Here is a 6,000-nt window from a genome sequence, read left to right on the forward strand (position 1 = left end):
CACGCAAAGCATGCACATAGCCACATGCAACACATGTGCAATCCCTTCCTCCTCTCTGGTTGATCAGGATTTAAATGTGGTGGTGGGGCCTGTGCAAACCCCCAGTCTCCCAGTTCCCAGGTCCTCCCACATCTGCAGGTCCATTGAGTCCTCACAAGCTATTGAACAAGTGTGCGACTGTCCCATCTGACTCTGCGGTGGAGTGGGAGTCCTTCACCACGACAGTGCAAAATCAGGCCTCTCAGCTTAATCCATCTGGCCTAAAAAAGTGGCTTAATCCAAATGGCCCAAATATACCTGTATAACTTGCTGCAGCTGAAAGGTGCCACAAAATGCAGTTAGTTTCCACCTCTGGCTGAGATTTTGCTATGGTCTTTGTATCTGTGCGACATCACGAAATGTCAGCTGTTGCAGATGGATTGGATTTTCCCTGGCCCTGGGTTCCTCGCAAAGTTTCCAAATATGAGCAGAGAGAATCAGGAATGATGCCATATGGTATCGGTAATCCATCAGGTAGGGAACAAGCAAGTACCCAAACGTGGGGTTTACTAGCCACATTCACATATTTTTGGGCCTGCACAGCTCAAGCAACGGTAGGAGTAACAGGGCAAATAGTCCCCACTTGTTCAGCTCTAGTACAGCTCCACACTGTGCGTAAGAGAAAAGGTAGGTGTAGGAAAGAAAAGAGAGATCACTGCCATTCAGTTTGCCTGTAGCAAGTTTTAAAATGTTATTTACAAGCTCTGCTTTAGTTTTAATTAACTTCCCCCCCCCCTCTTTTTTTTTTTCTTTTTAGATTAAGCATTGTGTGATAATTTAAAAAAGCCCTTTTATACCTTGTTAGGAATCAGCAGGTTGGACTGCACTGCTCTGAAATTTTTTTATTGCATATATTTGTAAGTTTAATAAAGTTCTGCATTTGTATTAAGGACTTGTTTTCTGCTTAATTGTAAGGAAATGGGAAACCAGAGCGATGCCAAAGGGTTTTATTAAAGTATCAAAAATCAGCAAGCAATCTACACAAGCCAATTAAATCACACTCTTTGTCCCTGAAGTAGAAAGCATAGAGGCTTGCACTCAAATGGATACTTTCTTTGACAAAGAAATCAACCCTTATAAAGTCAAACCCGTAAAATTTATCCGATGCAATATACTAAGTGCAGATTAGCAGTCCCTCACCACAGAAATGAAAATAAATTAAACATCCAGTCCTTTAAAAACCTTATAACATGCCAATACAGCAGGTTTTAAGGTATTTCCATTAAAATATATGCATTTGCAATCAATGTCCACCATGGATTTAAACATTCATGGGCTGCCAGAGTTTTCTTGCCTGCATTCACCCTGGGACTGTACTGCTTCTAGGGTGCTTTCTCGGTGCTGTGGTCGTGCCGTGGAGCATGCTGCAGCATGTGGAGCCCACTCCACATGAAAAATTGCTACCCTTGGTGACACAGATGCTTCTTTGGTGACTGACAGCTGGTGCAGCCCCTCTGAAAGGTGGCTTTATATGATTAACATTGGAGGGTACTTACAGAAAGCTCTTCCCATGGATCCTGCTTTTGACCTCACAGCACGGACACAGAAGTGATGAGTGTTTTTAGTCAACCAAAATTCCTATCGCACTAAGACGAGTCCTTCCCTACTGTGTATCATGTAGCTATTCTTTGTACAGTTCCATACATTACTAGTAAACCTGGCATGGCCCTCAAAGCATTCTTGTGCTAGAGGTGAGGACCAGTAGGGATATTTAATTGCGGGTACTCAGTGTTTTTGAGACAAATTTATGAGGATGGGGTAGAATTATTTTGCTCACCATCTGTGTGATGGATGTAGTTCTAGTAAGACTTTACTGGGCCAGAGAAAAGCCTACTATAGAGCTAATAACCATTACAAATTAGACTAATTCCTTGTAGTTTGGCTCTGAATCAGAAAGTGGTTTCCATTTCATGGGGATTTTTTTTTCCCCAGTGGATCTTGTAAATCTGTTCACTCTTTCACTCTTTTCTGTTGGATGAGTGTTTGTATTTCAAAGTCATCATCTTTAACTTCTTTTCCTGGCAGCTTTATCACAAAGGGTAAGGGTAGAATGATCGTGGAGTCTTAAGCCTTCACTTTCAAGATGACTCTTTATTGTAGGACAGAAGCATGCAGTGCGATCTGTGGACACTATTTTTCTGGCACTAAATGTCACTTAGCTGTTTAGGGGATTGGCAGAGCTTTTTAGATTCCAGGACCATTAATAATCAGCTGTATAGCCAAAAGCATTAAGGCCAATTTCGCTTAAAATGCTCAGCAAATAAATGGGGAATTTTTTATGGTTACATTTCCACTACAAGTTTTCCTTCATGAAAGCATAAGAAATGAGGCTCAAAGAGGGTTCATTTGCCCCCGCAATGTTTAATTTCCTCAGTCCATGAGATGAAGTGAACTGATGTAATCTAATATATGTTAATAGAAAATAACGGCTAAAGATATTAACAATTATCACATCTGAGCAAAAAACAAAATATGTGCCACTATTTCATCCACTTGTATTAAATATAAATTTTAGATTTGCTAAAGATTAGCCTCCAGGAAGGTGTGAAATTATTTAATTTGACAGGATTTGAAATACATGCAGCAGATTCTGATTGGAAGTTAATAGACAAAGTCCGGAAACCAGTGCAGAAAATAGACTTATGACCAACATCCAACTGTATTTAGTGTTCCGTGTGTGTCTTCTAATATTTTTAACTCCCTATTCTGTATTTTTCTTTGCAAAACAAATTATAGTAATATATAATATGTAATAATGTATAATATACTTTCTTGGAAGAAGGCAAATAAGAATCACTCATTGACAGGGAAGCATAAAGACATTCCATGCCGTTGTAAGAAAGTTCTGTATCACTATAACCATCTTCCTGAGATGGCAACTAATTAGACAAGAAAGAGTGTTTTATATGACTTTCCAAGTAAGGTAGTATATTTGTCCTTTCTTGGTTCAGGTATGTCAATTGGTAACAAATGCTTTGTCAACTGCTTCATAGCTCTTAATTGCCATGGACATAATTTAAATAGAAAGAACAACCTTGTTCTCAGGACAACTTTAGAAAGCATAAATCTCCCACGCCACAAAACCCTCCTTGACTCTATTTTACTTTTAACATGTTTACTCTTCAATAGTTTCATGTCCTCACAGAGAAAGCATGACATTTGAGCATCCCACCAGCTGCTGCATGTTCAGCATAGTGAGAATTTTCCCCAGTGTTATGAAATGGCTGCTTTTAAAGGGCATCAATTTCTCGCCTGAATGGAAATCAGAATCTTGTACACAGTAAGTTTTCTTGTTGTTCTTGTCAATACTCATAATGCTATATTTATGGAAGGGACATCGTTTTGTCAGTAATTGTTCTGATTGCTCCCAGTTCTTGCATTATTGTGTATCTTTTACATTCTTTTCTACATTTACAGAAAATTTAAAGATAGGGGTGAAGGAACTTGGAATAAAAATATGAACCAGTCACAAGCAGTGTGGTATGAGCTAACCAAATTGAACAGGGACAGCAGGAGCAGAGTTTTAGCTACATCTGAGCTTTACTCAGGTGCAGTGAGATGTTTACAGCTTTTCATTTTGCTTCCTATTGCTGGTTAAACAGTTCCCAGGCTGTGTCTCCAGTCTGTATTTACCAGCTGACTTTATGCACTGTTTCAGCATCATTACTGTGAACTTTTCCTTCCTATCCATTACACTAAATAGGATGCCATAGGAGGTGGCAATTCCTCCTTCACCATCTTTCTGCCAGTGGAAAGCTCCTTGGCACAGGTATAATTCTTGCCAGTTATCAGTGATACCCTTCGTGCTGCTTGAACAGTGGAAGGTAGGTTTAGCTGGCAGAAAAGTCCATCCTAGGAGATAACAGTGAATTGAAAAAAATAATGCAAACATGAACTCTGCATCAACACTGTTATGGCAACCTAGAAAAGGTTGTAGACAGGTGAGGGTCGGTCTCTTCTCCCAGGTAACAGGCAATAGGACAAGAGGAAATGACTTCAAGTTGCACTAGGGGAGGTTTAGACTGGATATTAGGAAAAATTTTTACACTGAAAGGGTTATTAAGCATTGGAACAGGCTGCCCAGAGAAGTGGTTGAGGCACCATCCCTGGAGATATTTAAAAGACGGGTAGACATAGTGCTTAGAGACATAGTTTAGTGATGTTTTTTGTCAGAATTAAGTTGATGGGTGGACACAATGATCTGAAAGGTCCCTTCCAATCTAGGCAATTCTATGATTCTATGAAAAGCAAGTACTTCAAGAGTCTGCTCATAGACAATTGTCAAGAGAAGATCTATTGGTACAGGTCCCAGATCTGTTGCCTCATCTCTGCAGGCTAAAGAGGCTGACAGCTCCTCTGAGTGGATGGCTCCTCCCTGAAACTCACCCTCTTCTTGTGTCAGAGTCTGATGACATTTATACTGACAGATATCACAAAAATGACATCCTAAGATAATTTGGGTTCAGGCTCAATAGACTCTTTGGTTTGAACTCAAAAGTTCTCGTGGTAAAAGCATCTCAAACTTCTATGCCATGCATCTATCCACAGTTGTAACTGATAGCCTGCAGAAAGAGACATACAGAGATATGATATGTTTACAAACTTATCAGAACCTGCCTGCTGCCTTGGCTGCTTTCAGAAGTGCAAATGAACTTTCTGATGTATGAAGTTTTTTAGGATCACAGAATCACAGGACAATTCAGTCTGGAAGAAACCTCAGGAGGCCGCTAGTGTAACCTCTGACACAAAGCAGGGTCATCTCTGAGATCAGACCAGGTTACTCAGGGCTTCATCCAGACTAATCTTAAAAATCTCCAAGGATGGAGACTGCACAACTTTTTAAAGAAGCATTTCACTGGTACTTTCATAAGAAGTCTAATTAGAAAAAAGGGTTGTTAGTGTATCTTTATGCAGGGAAGATTAGTATAGGGAAAGTTTCTGACAAAACGGACTTGACATCTGTTCCCTCTCCTATTGCTCAAAACGTCCATTTCTATTACTCTTTCCTTTTGTTTGCTTTCCTCTTGTGCAGGCTTCTCTTCCATTACATACAAAATGCTGCGAAGGGCCATGGAATGAGGCACGCATAAATTGGCAAACATCTGGCAGGTTTTCTTTGTTGAGAACCGTAGGGCACCTCCCGTGTTGTATAAATATCACAGTCCCACAGTTTCTTTAACAAGTCATGGTTGAGAATTTTATTTTTCCTTATGTTGTTTTGCCAATCCCAATCAAATATTTGGGTAAGTAACTGGGATGAGTATGTAACATTCCCAAACACTAGTTTGAGCTTCTGCCCACTGAGTGCTTTGGCAACTTTTTATTAAAAAAGTAATGTGTCCATGGTGTTGCACATTGTTGCATTTGCAGTTTTGACAGATTTGTGATACAGCAGCAGCAAACAAGCATATACTCAATCCATAACTGTTCTCAGTGGGATACATGTTTTCTTTTTTTTCAAAGCAAAACCAAGTCCATAAATCCTCATCTGTTTTCTTCTGTGTTTATTGAGGAACCCTCTCCTCATCAGTTTAGTATTTGCCTCAATTTTCTGCAGATTTCCCTTCCTTCTTTTATAATCCTGAACTGGCTTCTCTTCTGCCTAATCGACTACCTCCTTGCCATTTCTGAACGTGATTCCCGGTCATTGGCTGCCTTCTCCTTGCTAGGTTCTGTGGAAAAAGCTGGTCTGCAAACCCAAAAAGGAGCACAGAGGGTGAGACCACAGCAGGGTTGGGAGACCTGGCCATATTGTGTGTGTGTGCGCGCGTGTGTGAGTGTGTGTGTGTCTGTGTGAGGGGTTTATGTTCCAGCAGGTGGAGTGGGACTGTGACCTCAAGGATTAATCTGTAGCCAGGTGCCAGCAGCTGGGGAGACTGGTGGATCCAGGGGCCAGTTACTGGTCAGAACGGGTGTCTGAGCCCACATGTGGAAGGGGTCCACATTGCACATGTGTGTATC

The sequence above is a fragment of the Chroicocephalus ridibundus genome, chromosome 1, assembly GCF_963924245.1.
Source record: "Chroicocephalus ridibundus chromosome 1, bChrRid1.1, whole genome shotgun sequence".
Lineage (NCBI taxonomy): Eukaryota > Metazoa > Chordata > Aves > Charadriiformes > Laridae > Chroicocephalus > Chroicocephalus ridibundus.